Source organism: Puma concolor, chromosome D4 (assembly GCF_028749965.1).
Source record: "Puma concolor isolate L17-30 chromosome D4, mPumCon1.1.hap2, whole genome shotgun sequence".
Taxonomy (NCBI): Eukaryota; Metazoa; Chordata; class Mammalia; order Carnivora; family Felidae; genus Puma; species Puma concolor.
The window spans coordinates 92,044,547-92,068,544 of record NC_141679.1 but is presented as its reverse complement, the minus strand read 5'-3'; the positions used below and the strand labels follow the sequence as shown (position 1 = coordinate 92,068,544).

Below are 23,998 nucleotides of genomic sequence, written 5' to 3'. Positions count from 1 at the left end.
CCCCCCCCCCCCCCCCCCCGTCCTTAGCAACACGTGTTGTTCTCTCGATTTTTGATTCGGGCCGTTCCAGTGGGTGTGGCTCTGACCCGCGTCTCCTTGAGGGCCGGTGGCGTGGAGAACCTTTGCGCCCGCTGGCCGTTTACGTGTCGTCCTTGGAGAGGTGTCTAGCCAAGCCCCTCGTCCGTTTTGAAGTCAGGTGTCTTTTGTCGAGTTGTAAGAGTCCTCCATACGTTCCGGCTCCGGCTATTAGACCCTTATCAGATGCGATTTGTAAGTGTTTTAAAATATTATTTTATGTGTTGTGAAGAGTGAGACGATTTTCTTTGCGTGGTTTAAGCTCCTGTTTAGGCCACTGGCCCATTTTGAGTTTTGTGCACAGAGCGAGGTGGGTGTGACAGCTGACGTCTCATTCAGCTTCTGCCGCTGCGTGACCCTGACAGGGGTCCCCCGTGGGCCCAGCTCCGCAACCCTGCCCTCAGCCGGATGCAGGCCGGGGCATGCCTTGGGGATGATTCGAGGCAAGGGCCTCCCTTCCGACCGAAGTGGCTGGCGCTGAGCTGTGGGCCCGGCCGGTTGGGAGTGGTGCTGTGGTGTCTCCACCCTACCCTGCCTGCTTCCCTCATCCCTCCCCCTGGGCCGGGTGGGAGCCCGCACGCACGGACAGCGGGAGCGGGAGGACGGGGCCACAGAGACAGCGGTCCTCTGCCTGTTCCCCGCTCTGCAGCGTGCTGCGTTTAATCCCTGAGTGGTGTCCCTGCGCCCCGGTGACACCCTCTCGGAGGCTTTCACCGAAGCTCATCTTTATCCCAGGGTGTCTGAAATCTCTGCAACCTTTCTTCTGGAGAAAACAGTAAGGCCCAGAAAGTGTCTGAGCCCCCTGGGCTGCGTGGAGCTCGGGCAGGCGATGCGCCAGGAGCAAAGCAGCTCCCCACGATGGGGCACAGGTGAGGAAAGGTCGAGAGCTCGAGAGCTCGGGGAGGGCAGGGGGAGTGGGAGCTAGAGACGTGAGAGCAGGGGCCAAATCTCCCAGGGCTCGGAGGCCGTAATGCAGGCGGGCTTGGCCCCGAGATCGAGGGAAACTGCCAGCTGGGCGCCTCTGCGATGTGAGGTTGGGAGAATTGGCCTCGGGCACCTGGCTGAAAAGTCTGGTGTTTGTCATGGGACTGACCTAAGCTGGCCACCCCCGCCAGGGTTCCTCCCACCCAGAAGGGACAGGTGGGGTTGGGCCCAGGCAGGAGCCGGACTTTGTTACCCGGGTTGGTCTGGCTCTGAGCCTGAGTTCTGAGCTGTGCTTGCAGTTCTGCCAGGGTGCCCTCCACCTCCTACCCACCTGGCCTTGGGTCCTCAGAGGAGCCATGGACCCCAGAGGTGAGTGGAGAGGAATAAGGGCTCCGGGATGGGGCAGTGGTTACCCACATGGGGCTCTGCCCATCTCTGCTGGGCTTCCGGCCACCTGGAGCCAGAGGTCGGGTCGGGCTGAGGGCCGGCGGGGGGGGGGGGGGGGGGGGAGGGGGACGGAGGGTCTGGGAGGGGGGCCGGCTGGGTGCCATGGGAGCAGGAAGGGTCTGGGAGCTGCATTTGCTTATGTGTGCGGGCGTGGGGGTAGTCTTGGGCAGGGATGATGCTGGCGCCCAGGAAAGTGCAGCAGAATGTGGCCAGAGCACTTAGTGTGGAGGGCGGACTTGGGGGAAATATCTTGATTTTTGATGAAAAGCTCCCTGCCCAGCCCTCCTGGCCCTGTGCCCTCTCCCGGGCTCTCTCCTTTCTCTACTAGTCTAGGCCCCAGAGGCTGGAGCCGGTGGTCGATGAGGGGATTTCCTCCTGCCGCAAAGCCTGTAGGAGACTCTCAGGAGCTCAGAGCTCAGACACAGCCAGTGCTTGGGGTAGGGGAGCCGGCTCACCTGCTGGGGGGCCAGGACAAAGGAGACAGAGGAACGGAGGGACAGAGGAAATAGGCTGAGGGGAGGGCCACCTCCTGTGGGTGCAGGCTGGGTCCCTGATATCACTAATGCTGCCTGTAGCTGGCCCAAGGTCACACTACGAGGCTGGGGTTTAAGGACAGAGGAAAGGGGAGAAGGGAGAGGGGAGGGGCCTGGAGAGCCAGGAGGAAGGCCCCTTCCTGGCCCAGCCCCCACCCCAAGCCTGGCCAGGATGCTGGGGTCTGCTGCATATTTGCCCCCAGGGTGGTCTCTGCACGTCTGGCCGAGAGAGGGAAGCTTCTGTCCGGCCCTCGGCCCTCTCCCTGCCGTCTCTGCAGCTGCCTGGAAACAATTCAACACAGCAACTCGGGTTCTTACTTGTTAGCAGGACTACAGCCCCTGGCCCAGCCCCCGTGGCTGAGTGTAGGTGGAGAAACCCTAGCCCCGTGGGCAGGCAGAGCTCTGGGCATTGGGAGCCGTCGGACATGCACCCCCCCACCTCCCCCCGACACGGGGGCATTGACGCGAACTGCACAGCAGGCCCACCAGCTCAGAGCTCCCGCCAGGGCCACCCTGCGCCCTGCTGCCTGTCCTCGGTGACCAGGATGGTGAGGACGTGATCCTGGTTTGTGCACATTTCCTAACGCCCGGGACCTGGCATTGTTTATTCACCTTCTAATCTGTGGCCCTTTGCACGAGCCTGGCACACAGTGTGGCCTCAGTGAAACTTCCAGAACGGCAGTCCAAAGCCCGTGCCCAAAGCTGGGACGTGAAAATGGGCTGTGGGGGTCCAGATCTCCCAGGTACCCTCCACAGCTGGGGTCGAACCCCAGTCCCTGCGGTCTCCCCTTCAACGACCAGAGGAGAAAGGTAGGTGACCCGGAGGCCTCTAAGAAGGCCCCCGGGTCTCTGCTCAGCCATCTCCCCTGAGAGCAGGAGGAAGCGGCCCCGGAGAGACGCTGGGAAGGTCCAGGGAGATCAGGACACAGCCCTAGATTCCTCCCTCCAGTCCGTCCTGCCTCCTGGGACTGGGCCTGGCTGGGGTGGGGGGATGCCGGGGGGGGGCGCCCTGGGGGCACCTGGGAGGAGACACAGAGTGGGAAGGGGCTTCTTCAGCCCCTTAGGGAGACAGGGCTCAGCCTGGGCAGGAGGGCACATGTTTTCCCAGAAGAGGAAGGCAAAGACAACAGTGTGGTCATCAACATTCTTCTGTTGATAAGAGGCAGCCAGACTGGGAGCAGGGCTCCCTCAAGAAACCCTGTCCCCAGCTAGCTGGGAGGGGTCACTGGGCGTCCACTGTTGACTTGTGCCCTGCTTCTAAAGTGTGTCTGCTCTCCATGCCCAGAGCAGAGACCCTGTGTGGGTGGTGGCTGGTGGGAAGGACAGCTCCTGGAGCCAGCGGAATCCCACGGCCGCGAAGGCACGAGCTGAGTGATATTCCACGGTGTGGACAGGCCACACTTCCCTTATTCCTTCATTCGTTGTTGGACACTTGAGTTACTCCCACTTTCTGGGACCACTGCCGCCATGAGCACGTGCGGACCCAGCAGTGGGATTGCCGGACCACGCGGCGGTTCTGTGTACATTTTGAGGAATTGCCGAGCTTTCTCCCCCAGCAGCCGCACCCAGGACCACACTCTGAAGGTGCGACTGACAGGGTGTGCTGGTGCGTTGAGTTGGGGTGGGGAGAAGCCTCTGATCTGTCCATGCGCTCTGGTGCCTGGCCATGACGTGGGAAGTGTGCCCCGTGGGGGGCCTGGGTGATGGGGACCCAGGGCCCTGTTTGGCTGTGAAAGGGCTGATGTGCCTTCAGTGGGGAGGGTCCATGAGTGCTTAGGTCCCCAGGTCCAGGGGTCGACAGAAGGTAAAGGCTGGAGAGTGACCGGAGGGGATGGCAGGGTAGATGTCATAGTTCATGCTCCCATGGTGCACGGTGGGGGCAGAAGAAAGGCTGGGACCACGCCTGGAGCCTCCAGTGTCTGTGGCTCCCCCCCCTCTCCCCAGGAGGAGGTACGGAGGTGGCTGGGCGGGTGTCACCAGCAGACAGACCAGAGGGAGCAGAGTTCAGCCACGCTGATGGGGCAAGTGGACTGAGGGTGGAGGAGAGAGTGCGGGGTCAGGGCCGCAGGGGTCCCAGTGGGTGGCTGGGGTGAAGGCTGGTTGGGGAGGGGGAGGAGAGAAGGGGAGGATGGACGGAGGGTATGGAGACAGGATGATTCAATCTCTCCAGGGCAGGGGAGCACTGGGAGGGCCCCAGGAAGGGAGGGTCCGGGGAGAACATGCATGACGCACGCGCACCGTATGTGCCCCGTGCTGTGCAGGATCCCTCTCACCCAAGCCCTGCTCTGATGGGGGCGGGGTCTCCCAGCTCACCTGGGTCAGCCCAGCCACTGCCCTGTGGCACACCTGATGGGGCAAATCTGGACTCTTCAGTTCATTCTTTCTTGCGCGGCAGTCACCGTAGCGAGGTTGAATGCCTGCGGCCTGAGTTGTCACCCGAGACCCTTTGCCCTTTGTGGGCAGGGCGCCTGGCTGGCTCGGTTGGTGGAGCTCTCAGGTCATGATCTCATGTTCGTTTATGGATTGACCCCCATTCTAGGCTCTGTGCTGACATCACAGAGCTTGCTTGGGGTTCTCCCTCCATCCTTCTCTCTCTCTCTCTCTCTCTCTCTCTCTCTCTCTCTCTCTCTTTCTCCCCCCCTCTTCCCCCCTCTCTCTCTCTCTCAAAATAAATAAATAAACATTAAAACAAACCAAAGAAAAAACAGTTCATAGGCGCCTGGCTGGGTTGGTCCAGTCCGTGGAGCATGCGACTCTTGATCTAGGGGTTGTAAATTTGAGTCCCACATTGGGTTTAGAGATTAAAGATAAAAAATTAAAAAAAAAAACCCAATTCAGTAGTTGTTCTTATTTATTAAATCCTAGGAGCTATTATCAAAGGGCTTGGTGGTTTATGATATGAGTTCCAAACTTTAAAAAAAAAAAATGTTTCTTTGCGTTTATGGTTGTCTTTTCAACTGTGCATGAAAATTTTATTTTCACCGGGTCATATTTATTTGTCTTCATTTAGGGCTATTAAGAAGAAATCTGTGGCCAGACTTAGAAAGGGCCTGACCCTCTCCAAGACTGAAAATGCAGCATCTCTGTCTTATTCTGGTTTATTTATGGGTTTATCTAATTTTATTATTTGGAGCGGGCAGTAGCCTTGCATGGTTCAAAGCCAAAAACGATCCCTCAGGACATGTTGGAGAAGTGTGACTGGTGCCTGACCTTTGCTGGCCCCTCTGCCAGCCTCCTGCTCCCTGTATGTAACCGTTTTTAGTCATTCCCCGCGCAGACTTTTAGGTTTTTTAGGGAAGCGTTAACAACATACAAAAGGTAGAGTATTGTCTTCACTGTTCCGTACCTTGCTTTAAACCTGTGCTAAGCGTGCCCCTACTCTCTCTCAGAGCTGCACAGCATCCCCTTTGTTGGTCACGCAGAAGTGACCAACTAGCCATGGACACTGGGGTCCTTTCCAGGCTCCTGCTGTTACAGACAAAGCCTTCGTGAAAAACAATCATTTTATGCGTGGGCAGGTGTCTCTGTGGTGGAGATCCCCAGAAGTGGGTTTGCCCGATCACATGCTGAGTGAGTCTGACTCTGGGTAAACATTGCCTGCCAGATGTCCCTTCCCATGGACTCCCTCCCCTTCCCACTCCCTACAGTGGTGTTTCTGAACCTCACCCCTCCCCAGTTATAGCAGTATAAGGAGGGAAATAAAATTGAATTTAAATTGCCTCCAAAGAGAGGGGGCACGTGGCTGGCTGGGTCAGCAGAGCACGTGACTCTTGATCGCGGGGTCATGAGTTCAAGCCCCACATTTGGCATAGGGCCTACTTTAAAAACAAAAAAATGTATTGTCCCTAAAGAGAAAAATACGAAGGAGTAAGATTTTGGCGGGTAAAGTTAAGCTTTGGAAAGCCACAAATAATTAATGTCTAAGGTGGTGTGTTTGTTTTTGTCTTTTTTTTTTGCATCCCCAAGAACCAATTTTGACCTTCTCAGGTGATGTCCCTACCTGCCGGCTCCCCACACCCCCTGCCTTGAGAGCAGCCGGCAGACGCGGTGTGTTGTCGCCCCCTGGTGGTGGGAAATGGTATCTCACTGTGGCTTGCTTGCTTTTTTTTTTTTTTTTTTTTTTTTTTTTTTTTTTAAACCAGCTCCAGTATAATTGACCTATAACTACACATATTTAAACTGGGCCTTTAGGGGCGCCTGGGTGGCTCAGTCGGTTAAGCATCGACTCCAGCTCAGGTCATGATCTCACAGCTTGTGGGTTCCAGCCCCCACGTCAGGCTCTGGGCTGACAGCTCAGAGCCGGGAGCCTACTTGGGATTCTGTCTCCCTCTCTGTCTGCTCTCCCCTACTCGTGCTTCCCCCTCTTAGAATAAATAAATAAACATTAAAAAAAATAAAATAAAACCTTTGCCTAATCCGAGGCCAAAGAAGCTACTCTTTATTTTTGCACACACCTCTGGGACTGCACATTTGGGTACATGTGGGTTTTCACATTTTCACACCCAGAGGAAACGGACGTATCCCTCTTAGACCCAGTGAAACTCTTTGGTAACAGTGTCTGGGCTGCACCCAGGTGTACATGTGCACGTTTTGTTTGGTTGTTTTCTCAGTCCAGCACTTGGGACCCCCCAACACGTTTGTGATCAATGAGGTTCTCACCGCTGGGACATCGGGCTTGGGCGTCTAAAACCCAGCGGTGGGTGGCTCGGGGGAGGAGGCTCTTCATCAGTGGTGGGTCCTGCTGTACCCACCACCTTCAGCTAAGATTTAACTGATGCACGCGGTATGGCTTCCTTCCAACGTGCCCCTCTCCCGGGGTGCCGCACCCCTGTAGTGGGCTCTCCCACCATGAAGTATTATTGTTCGTAGCTGTGCTGTGAGCCCCCACGGCATTAGGGCTGCGAGGTGCCCGTGGGGTGCGGGGTCCCCTCGGTGAGAGGGTCGGTGCACCGTCGTCTGTCACAGCCCTCCTGGGCCTTGTCCTTCACGCTCTGCCTGTGCGGTAATGGCTGCGGTGCGCCCCAGCCTCTGAAGTGTGAAGAGTGGACCCGCGTCCCCGGGGGCTTGTCAACGAGGAGGGGCACCAGGGCGGGTGCCCAGGGGCTGTAGGGCAAGGCTCAGCGGGTTATGCCTCCAGGAGAGGTGTAACCCTCCTTCCCTGAGGGCACACAAGAGGGAGAGGGCTTTCAGCTGGAGCCCACAGAAGCCCCTCCCTGCCCGGTGCCCGGTGCCCGGTGCCCAGTGTGGGCCCCAACAAGGCGATTCGGGTGAACTGGCCCCGGAATAACCCAGGCTTCCTCTCCGCAGGCTTCTGGGGAAGGAGTGCCAGCTCCTGGCCGTGCGGGCTCCTGCTCTTGGCTGCGTGTCTGGGCTTCTACAGGTGAGAGTCTGGGGACGTCCCTCGGGTCCCTGTGGTGGGCTGGGGTTTATTATAGCTAATTGACTCTAATTCATGAAAACGGTCAGGGTTTTGGCCCACAGCCGTGGTCCCGGAGAAGGTGTTACCCACATGGTCGCTGTCATTTTGCAGATAAGGAAACAAGGGAACACGGTGGTGTTTTCTGCCTCAGGTGCCCACTTCGCAGGGATGCAGACCCCCAGCCAGCGCTCGGCTCTGCTCCCTGATGAGTTGTCGGCATTTATAGGTTCCCTGGGGAGAGGTGGGGGGCAGAGGGCTTCTGAAGGCAGTGTTTTACAGCCTGTTAGAAACACCGGTTACAGGGTGGGGCGCCTGGGTGGCGCAGTCGGTTTGAGCGTCCGACTTCAGCTCAGGTCACGATCTCGCGAGGTCTTGCGTGATCTCGCGTTGAGTTCGAGCCCCGCGTCAGGCTCTGGGCTGATGGCTCAGAGCCTGGAGCCTGTTTAAGATTCTGTGTCTCCCTCTCTCTCTGCCCCTCGCCCGTTCATGCTCTGTCTCTCTCTGTCCCAAAAAAATAAATAAACGTTGAAAAAAAATTTTTTTTAAAAAAAGAAACACCGGTTACATAGAGCTCACACCGTGCTTTAAATGCATTTACCGAAAACAGATAACACTTTTTTTTTTCTTTTTACTGCCTTTCATTTGTTTAAAACAAACAGTAAAGTTTATGTTTCCAAACAAACTTAGTAAAATTGCATTCCCTTAAAAAAAAAATAGAATCTTAGTGGATCCTTTTCAGTGCACTGGTTTTTATTCAAGGTGAAACTGCCCCTGGCCTCAACTTTGAGGTGGAAACTGAATGTTCACATGTACAGTCGAGACCACAGGAAGGCATTTTCACGTGGTGGTTAACCTTGAGAGCTGTACGCGTTTTCACTGATGACTTCCGTAAAGTAATTTGTTAGGAGTTCACACTTACTGGATGTGGTATCCTGTGCTGGGCACTGAGCGAAATGCTTGACGGACATTCTTGTACATTCTCTCGACAACCTGTAAGATCTGCATTATTGTCCCCGTTTCACACCTGAGGAAGGTGAGGCTCCAGAGGTTAAGGTGAGACGCGGGTTATAAGGTAGGAAGTGGCAAGGCCAAGACGCAAACCCTTCCAAACCCACTTGCCGGGCCCCTGAGGGTGAGTCGACCTGGGGCCAGCATCTCATCTCGGGGCTGCGGGTCCAGCCAGTGCGTGCTCTGGAAAACGGTGCCCTCACTCTGTCGGACACGTCAACACATTGCCCTGGAGAGGTGTTTACTGAGCCTGGTGTTGGTGTGCGTGCGTGCGTGCGTGCCCCAGGATGTCACCGTCAATGGGACAGCTCCTTGTCTCGAGCAGTGTCCGATCTGGTAGGGGGAATACACAGGTGATAGGCTGCCACAAGACTGGGGACAGGCTTTCCCGGATCTTGCAGGACGAAGACACCCCTTGGTCCGCCAGAGGTGGACACTGGCCAGGGCTTTGAAGGGCCAATCTGGTCTAAGCGACAAGTGCTGGTGGAACCGATGGAACAGTGCCGGTGGGGGCAGTGGTACTCGTCCAGGTGGCCCCTGCCCACCGCGTGGGGGTTGTAGACCAGCACAGGGACCTCCTGAGTTGCTGTGCTGTCCTCCCGGGGCCTGGTGTCCACTTCGGAGCTTGCCTGTGTCCGGCTGCGGGTCAGGGGGCTGAGCTGGCTCCACAGTCTGTCTGGCAGGTGATCAAGGCCCCACCTGAACTTTATAGGGCAACAGAACTCTGTCCTCTGCGAGCGGCCTGTCCCGATGTCTGATTCTTAGAACGTGCCCTTGAACTACATGAGAATATTCTTCCTTGTAGTGTAAGGACCCCAGGGAGCGCTGAGAGCATGTGGCCCCTTCGGTGTCATGCCTTCAGCTTTTTGGAGACCCCTGTCCCCGCACCCTGCCGCTCCCCGCTGGGTCCCAGTTCTGAAGCCCCTCACCCCGCCCGGACTCGCTGAAGTTCACAACATGTGTTACAGCAAGTTTCCCAGGGTGGCAACCCAATGGGTCTGGGGTCTGGGGTCTGGCCTCTTCTCCATCGAGATGCCATGGTTCTTTTGGGTTATTCATCCAGCGCCTCCTTCCTCGGCATTATCCCGTGTTTAGATCTTGTTTTTTCTTCTTTTCTCCCTCATTTCGACACACCTTGGATTCCTTTTTAATTTTTTTAGACTCGTAAATGTTTGGTACCCAAAAGACTCACCCGATTATTACATTAAGCTTCCTTCTAAAATATTTATTTATTTTGAGAGAGAGAGGAGGGGCAGCAAAGGAGAGAGAGAATCTCAAGCAGGCTCCACACTGTCAGCACAGAGCCCACCGTGGGGCTCGAACTCACGAATTGTGAGATCATGACCTGAGCAGAAATCAAGCGTCGGCGCTTAAGCGACTGAGCCACCCAGGCGCCCCCTGCTCCCTTCTGTGTTTTAACAGGCCCCCTAGGTGATTTGGACGCAGGCCGACATCGGTCTCTCTTTCTCTCTCTCTCTCTCTCTCTCACAAAACAAAACAAAACAAAACAAAACAGAAAATAGAAGCGGGGGGGGGGGGTGCCTGGGTGGCTCAGTGGATTGAGTGTCTGACTCTTGATTTTAGCTCAGATCATGAGCCGGGCGGGGGTTGTGGGATCAGGCTCCACACTGAGCGTGGATCCTGCTTGGGATTCTCTCTCTCTCTCTCTCTCTCTCTCTCTCTCTCTCTCTCTCTCTCCCACCCCCACCCCTCTCCCTGACTCATGCACTCTCTCTATCTCTGAAGAAAAATAAAAGAGAGAGAGAGAAATATACATAAAGGAATATAGAAAGGAGGCATGACTCTAGACTTGAGAGTGTCCGCAGGTCACCTGGGGAACTTGTTAGAAAGAGAGCTTTCTACCTACACACCCCTCCTAAGTGCTCAGCACTGTGCAGGGGCCTGGAATTGCATCTAGAAACGACTCCTCAGGTGAACGGGATGCCGCGGTCCTCGGCCCTGCTGTTGGTTACTATGGTGATGGGATTGCGTTACAATGGTCCAGATGACCAGCAGGAGTGGGGATGGGGCCAGAAGGGCTCTGGTCGGGCCCCACGTCCATTTTCTCAGGAGCCAGAGGCCTCCTCTGGCTAAAGTCTCAGCCTCGAACCCCCATCCTGTCGGTCCTCCCGCCCAGCGAAGACTCAGTTTCACACTCTTGTTTGTCCCCCAGCAATGTCTTCAGGCTGATTCCCGGACGGAGGCGGATAGGAGAGTCTCGAAGGTAATGGCGGCGTCTTTGGATTCAGGGCGGTTCCTTCTAGAAAGATCTAGAGCAGAAATAGAAATACACATATGTACTGAATTGGAGGTGCTTCTAACCAGAGACCCTCGGTTCCCAGTGTGACTCCCGAGTCCCTCCCTCCACCGTGTTTTCTCAAACCTTGACAAAGGACAAGGCAGAGAAAGTTCTAGCTTGCGCTGGAGAGAACACGTTTACAGAGTTCATGCACTGCCCAGCGGGCTGTGCGGCAAGGCCGGGATTCTGGGAGGGATAGCGCCTGGTGTGGGTTCCGGGGTCCCTTCAGCCGCTTCGACGGGGCCGAGCGGGGGTGGGGGCCCTCTGACCCCGTCAGGGCCCAGACAGGTCGAGGCTCAGTGTCCTCTCAGAGCTCATTCCTTCCAGAGCTGGCCTCTCTGGCGACCTGTGAACAGATAAGGTGACAGCTCCCAACCGGGACGCGTCACGAGCCCCCAGGGCGTGGCCCGACCCCAGTTCTCTCTCCGTCCAGCTTGGGGGGCCCACACATGCTGGTCGGATGGCCAGGTGGCTGGTGGGCTCAGCTGGTGTCACTTTTCTCTCCAGCAGCACTGAGGGCCGTCCCCTGCAGGGCCAACGGGAGAGCCTGCCATCGAGGTAGTGACTTCGCTCCTTCCTCCTCCCTCACCTCACAAACACTGGCCTTCGTCGGCCCCACTGAACTCCATCCAGGAGCCTGTCTCCCCTCCCCCCACCCCCAGGCCTGGCTGGGGTCCCCAGGGGCGGGTGGGGAGGGGGGATGCACACCTAATCCTGGCCTGGGGCGCCCCCCCTCTTGAGGGCACGGCTCTTTGTTGGCAATCGCTACTTTTCACGAAGTGGGTCGACGGAACCTTTCCTCCGTCAGCCAGGATGGCCGCCGTGTGGTCCCGCAGGGGATGCCGCTGGAGACAGAGCAGTGCAGGTGAGGGGTGGGGAGCGGGGCTCCCGGGGCTGACAGGGTGAGGGGGGCCTTGCCAGAGCTCTCCTGGGGATCCCAGGACCCACAGGGGCAGCCACGGCTCCTGCCTCCTGGTCTCTGCTCCTCCTCCCCAGGTGTGTGTGTGTTGGGGGGGCAGTTTCTCGCGAGGCCGTGGTCACGCCCTGCGGGTGGGGCCGTGCACCATGCTCCCAGACACGGTCAGCGTGTCCAGGGTTTCTCCGCCCTGCTTCAGACCCCTGCTCCACTCCCCTGGCCCAGGCTCGGCATCACACGGGAACTTTCTCCTCAGGGGCCATGACGTGGCTGGCCCTGGAGGAGACCTGCCCGCTGGCGCGGGAGCGCTTCCCCCAGGACCCGGCCCTGGGCTGAGTGCTCTCTGTTTCCCTCCCTCAGTGAAAGGGACTGCCCCCCCCGGACGCCTGCAGAGTCCCTGAAGTCGCCAGGTATGGGGACCACCTCTTCGGGTGTTTCTATGCCTCTTTCCGAGCAAGTCAACATGTGCCTCCCCATCCCCTTCCTCACCCCCACCCGGTCCAAGGCCTGATTCCCGGGGGAGAGGAGGGTGATGGGGGAGAGGAGGGTGATGGGGGCACAGGAGAACAGGAGGAGACGTTAGATGATGGGGGTCACAGGGGGTTTCCACTTGACCTCCAGCCGTGGGGCTGCTCAGTGTCATGCCCGTGGCACACTCAGCCCCGGCTTCTCAGCCCTCAGCTCAGCTAACACCTGAGGATGATGTGGCCCGGGGAGGGCATGGAGGTGGGCGCGGCATGGGGGCTGGATGGGGTGGGGGTGGGCCTTCGTAGTTGTGAGGTAGACCCATGTTAGGACTTACAACACAGGGGGAGAGAGAGAGAGAGAGAGGGAGGGAGGGAGAGAGAGGAAGGAGATGTGGGGAGTCTAGAGCCTTGGCAGTTACCAGAGACCTTGAGGCGTGACCCCCTTTCCTCTGCTTGGCTTTTAGCCTCATCGGTTTATCACTGGGAAGCATGTGGCGTCCCCAGGGCTGGGTGGGCACGTTTGACCGCTGTCTGTCTAGTGAGTGGACAAGTGACTAGTGGACAAGAGGAAGAAAGGAAGGAGGGAAGGAGGGGGAGCAGGAGAGAGGAAAGAAGGAAGGAGGAGGAAGGCAGGAGGGCGGACGGGCAGGCTGGCAGTCCTGTGGTGCTCCTGGCACAGCTGGCCATCTAGATGGGGAGGACGGCACCTTGCAGCTGTGGGCGTAGACTGCCTGGCTCCGAGACGCTTCTGGGTGCGACTGTCCGCCTCCCTGACGCGTGTCTTCTCTGCAGGATGGTTTACCCCAAGGCCCAGCTCCTGCAGCCTGTGTAAGTTAGCACATCCCTGCTGTGGCCACCGGCCCGCGTCGAGTTCTCCTCTCCCTCACTGCCACCTGTCCTAGCCTTTTCTTTTCCTTCTCTTGCCGTGAGAGGGGGCTGGGCTCATTGCTAACGGGTCTGGTCCTGGGCGAGGGTGCCAGGGAAGGCGCCTCCAACTCCTGGGCCCGGGGAGCATGGGTGTCCACAGAAGGCACGGAACCCTCTCTCATCTCTTCCTGGGGACGCAGGACAGGTCTGGGCTGGGTTCCCCCGGTGCAGGCGCCCAGCCTCCTCAGCCCGCACCTCCTGGCTGTTCTGCCCCAGATGGCGCTGGCAGCCGGTCCCTGTGGCCTCAGACAGGAAGGTCGCCCTGAGGCCACGCTGGTCAGCCCTCGCTTTACAAGCAGGGAAACTGAGGCTCAGAGAAGTGAAGGTGCTTGCCTGAGCTGTGCGACCGGCCAGGGCGCGGTTGGGTTCCCAGCCCAGGCCGCACGACCTCCCTGCCGGGAGAGCTGCGAGTGCGCACTGTCATTTCTGACACCAGTACCCACGCCTCCTTGAGTCCTTAGAGCCACCCGGAGGCCATGACACCTGACACATGACCTCCCTGGAGTGAGAGGGCTGTCCCTGGGGAGGACACACACACACACACACACACACACACACACACACACACACACCCCAGGTCCGAAGCGCTCCATTTAAAATATCTCAAAAATACGAAGTCTCTTATTTTAAAAACCGATCACGTATTGAAAGGATGGTGCTTTGGACGTCGCGGGTTAAACAACATACACCAGATTAATTGTAACTTTACCTGAGACAGAGCATGAGTGGGGGAGGGGCAGAGGGAGACACAGGGTCAGAAGCAGGATCCAGGCTCTGAGCCGTCAGCACAGAGCCCGACGCGGGGCTCAAACTCACAAACCGTGAGATCGTGACCTGAGCCGAAGTTGGGCGCTCAACCGACTGAGCCCCCCAGGCGCCCCTCACCTGGTCACTTTTACCTTTGTGTGCTTACTAGAACAATTTTAAGTTACAAATCTCTGTTGGACACAGCCCATCTGGAGGGACGGGCTGGCGTGAGCCTGTTCCTGTGGGTCGTGGAGCCGTGTCCCGAGAAGCCACTAGTGAACGGGCACTCATGAGACAGGATGGGAGGAGAGGAGAGAGGCGTCCGTGCGGGCTAGGGTGGAGAAGGGACAGAGAACGTTCTGTGGGGCTACACTGGGGGGAGGGGAAGCCCTCGAGATGGGAGGGGGCTGGAAGCCTAGCTTTGTCCCTGAAGAAAACTCATGTTACCCCCTACTCCCAGCAAACAGGTAGGTTTCCCACAGGGAACGATGCCGCCGCTCCCCCCAGTCAGCAGCCCCCATGGCGGGGGCTCACTCCCACAGCCCGCCCCCCCTGCCCCCCACGTGCCAGTCGCAAGTTCTAGGTTGTCACCTGTGCTTTTGACGGACCGGCTGTAGCTCAGGGCTCCCATCGGCCCCTCCTCGGGCTCGATGACTTTCTAGAGTGGCTCCAGAACCCAAGAAGACCGTCTACTCTAGAGTCTCGGCGTATCACCAAGGTCGCGGGAGCAGCCAGGGGCACAGGTCCCCAGGGGGCGGCGTGGGGAGGCCAGGGAGCCTCCGTGCCCTCTCGGACCCCGTCGTCAGGATCTGGTGGAGGCTCCCTCACACGCGCACCTGCTGGGAGGATGGGGGCTGGGGCTGCAGTGTCACGCTTCTGACCACGGCGTGGTCTTTCCGGTGGCCAGTCCCCATCCTGAGCCATCCAGGAGCCCGCCCCGGGTCACCTCATTAAAACAAAAGGTGTCCCTATCACCCAGGAAGTTCCAAGGGGTTTAGGAGCCCCTTGTCAGGATCTGGGGTCAAAGACTGAATATATGTTTCTTATGGCCAAGTCCCTATTGCTGGGAAAGGGCTTGGCTATTGCTCTCACTGAGATGCAGCTCCTTCTCGGAAATGGGGTTGGGGGCCTCCCAGAAGGAGTGTCCTGTGGGACCCAGCACTCGGCGGCGCTCAGGAGACACTCCACGCGGGGCAGTGAGGGAATGGCAGGGTCAGGGCTCAGGGGCTGAGCTTGTGAGGCAGAGAGCACTGGATTGGGAGTCTGGAATCCCGGCTGCGTCTAACTGCGCTTCTTGTGGACTGTGGACCTTTGGTCCTTCCTTCCCTGGCCCACCTTTCCATGCCCTGCTCTAACGCACTGTGACCTGTTCCCTCTAGGAGGGCAGACGTGCTGGTCATGACCCCCTGGTTTGCTCCTGTCATCTGGGACGGGGTCTTTGACTCTGCCATTCTGGATGCACAATTCGAAAACACCACCGTTGGACTGACCATTTTTGCCATCAGAAAGTAAGTGAGATCTGGGATGCCTGGGTGGCTCAGCCGGTTAAGTGTCTGACTCTTTGGCTCAGGTCATGATCTCACAGCACCTGGGTCTGAGCTCCGAGCTGGGCTCTGCCCTGATAATGTGGAGCCTGCTTGGGATTCTCTCTCTCCCTCTCTCTCTCTGGCCCTCCCCTGTGCTCTCTCTCTCTCTCAGAATAAATAAACTTAAAGAAAAAAATAGGTAGGTAAGATCTTGGCAGCTGTGCGGAGAAGGACACGTGCCCAAGCTAAACCAGGAAGCCAAGCCCCAGGTAGGGGGCACTACTCACCAGATGTCTCTCTTTGCCAGGATGGGGTGCTCACAAGGGGAGGCGGAGGCGTGGGTGGCTTTGTGGACAGGTGAACCTGGTGGGATTTGCACGGGCCACCAGGCACACCCCTGCTCAAAATAGCAGCCCCACACCTGAGAGTCGTCTGCTCCAGAAGTGACCGTATCAACCATTCAGAGGCCTGGCAGCCACTGCTGACCACTTAGCAGGACTAACCCTGTGACCCAAACCCATGAGCAGGTGCTCGGCCGCCCCGCTGCGTTCCCCTGGGAGGCTGACTGAGGCTTGGCATCCCATTTAGCCAGAGCAGGCTTACTATGCGGTGGAGTTGGACCTGAAGGCTCCAAGCTGCATTTACGGCTTTGGGGTTAGCTTGTTTGCTTTGGAAACCGGCTCGTGTTTCACATCCGGCACCTTCGCCGGCATGTGTCGGGCGCCTTTGCACATCGGCACACGCAGACCTTCCTCATTCTTTTCGAACGGCTGCCCACTCTTACTCCAGAGCCACTGCATTCCCCACTTGAGCTGACCGTTCCGGAGAGCTGCCTCAGGCAGCACCCTTGCAGACAACCTTGCATCGCGAAACTTTTCAGTTGCACGGCCGAGTTGCGAAAACGTCACAGTGAACGTGTGTCTGCCTACCACCCGGACTCCGCCACTAACGTTCTTGTTTTTCCCCTTCTCACTTTGCCTGGTTTTATTGGGATATAATCAATATATAACATCGTCTCGATGTAAAGCGTACAACATAATCGTCTGATGTGTGTATGTGTCGTGAAACGATCACCCCAGGAGGACCTACTCTCGGCAACTTTCAAATATGCGATACGGTATGTCAGCTGCAGTGGCCATGCTGTGCGCTTCGTTCCCACAACTGATTTATCTTATGTCTGGAAATCCGTACCTTTCGACCACCTTCACCGCTTTCCCCAGTCCTGCACCTCTTGCCCCTGGTAACCACTTATTGTCTGTTTCTATGGATTCGGGGTTTTTTGTTTTTGTTTTTGTTATTTAAAGACTCCACATATAAGTGGGATCACACAGTACTTATCTGTCTCTCTCTGGCTTATTTCACTTACATAATGGCTTCGAGTGTCAACCATGTTGTTGCAAATGGCAGGATTCCTTCCTTCTTTTCTTTTCTTTTCTTTCTTTCTTTCTTTCTTTCTTTCTTTCTTTCTTTCTTTCTTTCTTTCTTTCTTGCTGAGTAATATATATATATCTCACACTTTCTTTATCCAGCCATCTGTTGGTGGACACTTGGGTTGTTTCTCTGTCCAGGCTGTTGTAAATACTGCTGCAGTGAACGTGGGAGGGCAGGTATCTCTTCAAGATACTGATTTAGGGGCACCTGGGTGGCTCAGTCCATTGAGCATCAATCACGTAAAATGATTGCTGAGTGTCCCAGGGTCATGGGATGGAGCCCCTCATTAGGCTCTGAGCTGAGTGTGAGTGTGGAGCCTGCTTGGGGTTCTCTCTCTCTCTCTCTCTCTCTCTCTCTCTCTTCCTCTCCCTCTTAAAAAAAACCTTAAAAAAGATATTGGGGTGCCTGTGTGGCTCAGTCAGTTGAATGTCTGACTTTGGCTCAGGTCATGATCTCACAGTTCATGAGTTCGAGCCCCACATTGGGCTTGCTGCTGTGGGCCTGTCAGTGCAGAGCCCCCTTCGGATCCTCTGTCCCCCGTTCTCTCTTCCCCTCCCCTGCTTGTGCTCTTTTTCTCAAAAACGAAATAAAACATTTTTTAAAAAATTAAAAAAGATACTGATTTAATTTCCTATCTTTACCCCCATCTCTATCATCTATCTCTTTCTACATCTCCAGAAGTGGGATTGCTGGATTGTAGGGTAGTTCTGTTTTTTTTTTTTTTAATTTTTTTTAACGTTTATTTATTTTTGAGACAGAGACAGAGCATGAACAGGGGAGGAGCAGAGGGAGAGGGAGACACAGAATCTGAAACAGGCTCCAGGCTCTGAGCTGTCGGCACAGACCGTGAGATCATGACCTGAGCCGAAGTCGGATGCTTAACCGACCGAGCCACCCGGGCGCCCCTGGGTAGTTCTGTTTTTAACTTTGCAGGGGCCTCCCTACCATCTTCCGACAGTGCACAAATGTGCCCTTTTCTCCACATGCTCTCGGGCACTTGTGTCTCTTGTCTTCCTGAGATGAGCCTTCTAACGGGTGTGAAGGGATGCCTCATTATGGTTTTGATTCGTGTTTCTCTGACAATGAGTAATGTGGAGCACCTTTTCATGTACCCGTTGGCCATTTGAATATTTTCTTTTGTATGATTTCAATCTTCTTAAGTTTGCTAAGATTTGTTTTGTGGCCTAACATATGGTCTATCCTAGAAAATGTTCCATGTGCCCTTGAGAAGAACATATGTTCTACCACTATCAGATGGAATGTTCTATGTTGTCTGTTAGGTCCATTTGGTCTATAGTCTTGTTCAAATATGCTGCTCCCTTACCGGTTCTCTGTCTAGGTGACCTATCCATTTTTGAGAGTGGCTTATTAAAGTCAGCCATCAGTATCGTATTGCTGTTTATCTCTCCTTTTAGTTATGTTAGTATTTGCTTTATGTGTTTAACTGCTCTGATGTTGTTGGGTGCATAAATGTTTACAATTGTTATATCTTCTTAATGGATTGACCCCTTTATCATTATAGAATAACCTTCTTTGTCTTCTTTGATCATTTTTAGCTTAAAGCCTACTTTGGGGGCGCCTGGGTGGCGCAGTCGGTTGAGCGTCCGACTTCGGCCAGGTCACGATCTTGCGGTCCGTGAGTTCGAGCCCCGCGTCAGGCTCTGGGCTGATGGCTCAGAGCCTGGAGCCTGTTTCTGATTCTGTGTCTCCCTCTCTCTCTGCCCCTCCCCTGTTCATGCTCTGTCTCTCTCTGTCCCAAAAATAAATAAACGTTGGAAAAAAAAATTAAAAAAAAAATAAAGCCTACTTTGTGTGATATAAATATATCTTCCCGTCTTTCTTTCTGTCAGTTTGCTTGAAATATCTTTTTCTATTCCTTCACTCTTGGTCTGGTCTCTAAAGCTAGAGTAGGTCTCTTTTAGGCAGACTATTGTTGGATCTTTGAAAAACTTTTTTTTAATCCATGTAGCCATTCGACATCTTTTGAGTGGAGAATCCTTTTACCTTTTAAAAAAGGTAATTCTTGAGAGGTCTCAAGTAATTCTTGAGAGGTCAGGACTTCCTGTTGCCATTTTGTTCATTGTTTTCTGACTGTTCCGTGGACTCTCTGTTGCTTGCTTCCTCTCTTGCTGCCTTCTTTTGTGGCTGGATGACTTTTCACCGGTAGCTTTGACTCCTTTACTATTCCTGGTAGTGTATCCACTACAGATTTTCCCTCTGTGGGTAGTAAGGCTTACATAAAATATTTTCTGTTTATAACAACCTTTTCTACGCTGATAACAACTTAATTTCAATAGCTTCTATAAACAATACTTTCACTTCTCTCTCTCTGTCTCACATTTTAGGTGACTGGTGCTACAATTCACATATTTTTAAATATTGTTTACATAAACAGATTACTATATTCATGGTTCGATTTTTTATGTTTGTTTTTTTAACTCTTAGAGTTGTAAGTGATTTATGCAACGCCATTACAACATCTGACCTTGACTGTATGTTTACCATGACCAGTGGATTTTATCAATATATTAATGTTTTTATCATATTAGTCAGCGTCTTCTTCCTTCTGCTGGAAGAGCGTGATGCCCTGTAGCATTTCTTGTAAGGTGGCTCTACTGGTGATGAACCCCCTTAGCTTTTGTTTGGGAACGCTTTCTCTCTCCTTCATTTCTGGAAATCAGCTTTGCTGGGTGTCGTATTCTTTCAGCATTTTGACTATATCATCCCTCTCTCTCGTGGCCTGCACAGTTTCCAGCGTCACATGCTCTTCCCATTGAGCCACCCAGGCACCCTCCTTATCTTTGACTTTTGGCAACTTAATTATAACGCATCTCTCCGTAGCCCTTTTCAGATTCAACCTATTTGGGGTCCTTTGAGCCTCATGAATCCAGATGTCCGGGTCTCTCATTTGGGAAGTTTTCAGCCATTATTGTTGTAAATGTATTTCCTGCCCATTTCTCTTTCTCTCCTCCCTCTGGGATTCCCATCATGCATATATTATTTCTTTTTATGGTTTCCCATAAGTCCATAAGCTTCACAATTAACATTTTATTGTACTTGCGTGATCGCTAATCTACTCGTCTGGTCATCCTTCTGTCCATCTATCCATTCATAGTTGCTTTTGCCATGTGTGAAGGTAAATCTGGGACATCAGCACACTCGCCCTAAATACTTCTCTGTGCATGTCATTAACTGGAGCTTGAGATGTGTTTATGGTTTTTCTTCTTCCCAGGCAAAATGTACATACACCAATTCCCTGGGTTTTGGCGAATACATATCGTTGTGTAACCAAAATTCTTTCTACGTATACAGTGTTCCCATCACCCCCAGAACGTTCCGTCGTGCCCCTTTCCGGCCAACCCCTCCCCCTACAGCCTCTCCTGTGGCATCGCTTGTCCTGATTCTTTTCTACTCTAAGGTTATGTTTGCCTCCTGGAGCCCTAAAGCATATCCTGCTTTGTGCTGCCTTTACTGAGAATCGTAATTTTGAGATTTAGCCGTGATTTTGCGTGAACCGGTAGTCCTTTCTTGCTGCTTAGCGTTCCGTGGGGTGGGCACACCGCAGTTGCCTGCTGCACTTTCCGTCTTGACGGACTCCTGTTTCCAGGGCTTGGACACTATAAGTAAATATGAATTATGTTGGACAGACCTTTTGCAGACACGCAATCTACCTTTTCTCCATTGAACATCTAGGAGTAGAACCGCTCAGGCTTAGGCGAGAGACGGCTTTCCTTTTGTAAAGAACCACTCCACACGTTTTTCCGGTTTCACGCCCCCACTCACAATACACGGAAACTCTGGCTGCTCTACCTGCCTCACCAGCATCTGACGGCGTGAGTCGCCCGTGAACTTTTATACCTGGGTCCTTATACTCACATACGAGTAGATCTGCGGCATAGAGTCCGGGCAGTGGAATCGGGGGAAGAATATACACATTTAAAGTTTGAGTGTATTTTCTCCTATGCCCTCCAAAAGGGTTATACAAATGGTTACTTGCACCAGGGGTACATGAGAGTGCCTGCCTTCCCGTACTCTCAGCCACACTGACGTATTCACTTAGTCATCTGTTAAAAAAGACCTTTACTGAGCAGTTATGACGTGTGCACAATAGGGGTAAGGTAGTTTCCCAAGCAGACAAAGGCCTACTTTCACGGAGCTACGTTCTAGACGGAAAGAACGCGTAAAGATGGAAAAGACGGGAGAAGAAGTAAACACAAATACAAAATATGTCAAGGTGGTGATAGGGGCTCTAAAAGAATGCCTAAGGCTGGGTAAGGGGTGGAGAGGGATGTATCTTCATATTTATTTGTGTATCTATTTGCTCTTTCTTATTGGGTTATAATTTCCACGTTGTAAAATGTACACCCGTTCAAGGGCATAGCCTGCAGCATCCGCTCCCTCTCCCCACCGCCTCATGCATCTGCGTTGATGCTAGCAGGGAGACCTATGAGGCATATGCAGTTCTGGGCATTGGTCAAGGAATGGAAGCTATTATAGGGGGCGAGCACTGCAGGGAACAGGGTCCCAGCCCCAGGGAACAGGCAGTATGAGGGCCCAGAGGAGCATGCCTGGCCTGTGTCGGGAACATCAAGTAGCCAGCCTGCCCGGACAAAAAGGTGGACAAGAGGAGAAGGAGACCACATCAGAGGCGGGTCTTGTAGGGTCTGGAGGACCACTGTAGTGTCCTGAATTCGTTTTTAGTTTTTCTTAAGGACAAGGAACCATTTGAGGGTCGTGGGTTGGAGAAATCCATCATCTGGACATTACCTATCATTTGAACTTTGGCCAGCCTTGTGGACTAAGAAAATACCTTGTGCTTGAGACTATCTGCTCCATACCCAAGCAGTCTGAAGGCCTCCTTTTAATATCCAGTTGAGATACATGGTCTTTAGCTAGTCTAGTAGGTTGGCTATGGTTTTATTTTTATCTTTCAATTAAAAAAATTTTAATATCTTAAAATTTAAAATATTAGACACAGAATCGGAAGACACAGAATCGGAAGCAGGCTCCAGGCTCTGACCTGTCAGCACAGAGCCCGACGCGGGGCTCGAACTCACGAGCTGAGATCATAACCTGAGCTGAAGTCCGACGCTCAACCGACTGAGCCACTCAGGCGCCCCATATCTTTTGATTTTTAATCATGGTAAAATGCACAGAACATTGACCATCTTAACTATTTGTTAAGCGTGCGTTTCGGTGGTGTTAAGTGTTCACATTGTGGGGCGACCATCCCCAACATCCGTCTTCAGATGCAAACCTGAAATTCTGTGCCCATTGAACACTAGCTCCCCATTCCCCCCTCCCCCAGCCTCTGGCAACCACCCTTCTGCTGTCTGTTCCTATGAACTTGCCTCTTCTGGACACCTCCGTCAACTAGATTGACTTTTGCAGTTGGCTTATTTCACTTAGCATGATGTCCTGTCAAGGGATGGCCATGGTATTATAAGCTGGTTTTGCCTAAGTCTGTTTTTCTGCTGCTGTTTGATTGTGTTTAACACCCACCGTCTCTCCTGGGGTGCTTGTTGGTCTTAGATACATGGTCTTCCTGGAGCTGTTCCTGCAGACGGCAGAGAAGCACTTCATGGTGGGACACAAGGTCACCTACTACGTGTTCACCGACCGGCCGGGGGATGTGCCCCGCGTGCCCCTCGGGGAAGGGAGGCAGGTGGTGGTCCTGGAGGTCCGGAGCTACTCGCGCTGGCAGGACGTGTCCACGCACCGCATGGAGATGATCCGCAACTTCTCCCGGCGGTGCTTCCTCCACGAGGTGGACTATCTGGTGGGCGCGGACGTGGACATGAGGTTCCGCGACCACATGGGCGTGGAGATCCTGTCCCCGCTCTTCGGCACCCTGCACCCCAGCTTCTACGGGGCGGCCCACGAGGCCTTCACCTAGGAGCGCCGGCCGCAGTCCCAGGCGCACATCCCCAGGGACGAGGGCGACTTTTACTACGCGGGAGGCTTTTTCGGGGGGTCGGTGGCCGAGATTCTGCGGCTCACGTCGGCCTGTCACCAGGCCATGGTGGTCGACCGCGCCCACGGCATCGAGGCCGTGTGGCACGACGAGAGCCACCTGAACAGGTACCTGCTCGACCACAAGCCCACCAAGGTGCTGTCCCCCGAGTACCTGTGGGAGGAACAACTGCTGGGCTGGCCCGCCGTCGTGAAGAAGCTGAGGTATGTGACCGTGCCCAAGAGTCACCGGGTCATCCGGGACTGAAGACAGGCTGGCCTAGTGTCCGTCAGGGGTGCCACCCTGACCCCAGCCGTCAGAGCAGATGGGCTGTCGCCGCTACCTTTTTCTGTCCAGTCGCGGGACATCGCCGAGGCCCGGCGCCGCCCGCATCGGGCACGGGCACAGTTAGGCCTGACCGGGGGCCTGCCGGGGGCGCGGCTCCAGCAAGACCCCTTGCTCTTCGGGTTCCTGGTCAGAGTTGAAAGGTCGCTTGCAGCCGTGGGCAGGACGTGAAGGTGAGGCCGGATCAGGACCCCCTTGGCTGGCGCCTGGGTTCCCGGCAGCCTGAGGCACAGCCCGCCGCCCGCTGGGGCAGGACAGCCCCCCCACCCCCTGGCCTCCCTCAGTCACTGCGGTGTTGTGGGTGTTGCACTTGCCCTGCCACTGCCACTAAAATGTTTCTGGTGGATGAAGGGAATTGCGGGTTGTCCCGGAAACCTGCCTTGTGCGCTTCCTCGAGGCCCCGGCCAGGCCTGAGTGCTGCAGTTTCTCCGCCTTGAGTCTCCCTTCTCACTTCAAGGACAGGGCGGTCCGCGTTGCCACTGCTATTTCTCCGTGACGTTGGCCAACTGTTACAATTTCTGGGTCACTTGCCACTGTAAACGGCTCCAATTTTATGTCAGATGCTTTTCTATTTATTTTTTTATTTTTTTAAGGTTTATTTATTTTTGAGAGAGAGAGACCATGAGCTAGCGGGGAGGGGCAGAGACAGAGGGAGACACAGCATCCGAAGCAGGCTCCAGGCTCCAAGCTGTCAGCACAGAGCCTGACGTGCGGCCCGAACCCACAAACCATGAGATCATGACCTGAGCTGAAGTCAGACGCTTAACCGACTGACCTACCCAGGTGCCTCCCCCAAAACACTTTTTAAAAAAAGTTTATTTATTTTGAGAGAGAGAAAGAATGAATGGGGGGCAGAGAGAGAGGGGGACAGAGGATCCTACGTGGGCTCTGTGCTGACGGCAGAGAGCCTGATGCGGGGCCAAAACTCACAAATCATGAGATCGTGACCTGAGCTGAAGTCGGATGCTTAACCAACTGAGC

The 23,998-nt window shown here is 54.6% G+C and overlaps 1 long non-coding RNA gene and 1 pseudogene across 2 annotated transcripts; both read left to right on the top strand.

The window, feature by feature from the left end:
- Nucleotides 1–20: 20 nt before the first annotated feature.
- LOC147575136 (uncharacterized) lies at nucleotides 21–10,366 on the top strand. The gene is made up of 3 exons (XR_015243188.1): nucleotides 21–944; nucleotides 7,287–7,359; nucleotides 10,339–10,366. It is a non-coding gene; the product is annotated as an uncharacterized LOC147575136 (long non-coding RNA).
- An 864-nt stretch (nucleotides 10,367–11,230) lies between these two features.
- Nucleotides 11,231–23,588, top strand: LOC147575135 (histo-blood group ABO system transferase 1-like; annotated as a pseudogene). The gene is made up of 6 exons (XR_015243178.1): nucleotides 11,231–11,263; nucleotides 11,514–11,570; nucleotides 11,982–12,031; nucleotides 12,881–12,916; nucleotides 15,142–15,270; nucleotides 22,252–23,588. The product of XR_015243178.1 is annotated as a histo-blood group ABO system transferase 1-like (transcript).
- The last annotated feature ends 410 nt before the right edge of the window (nucleotides 23,589–23,998 follow it).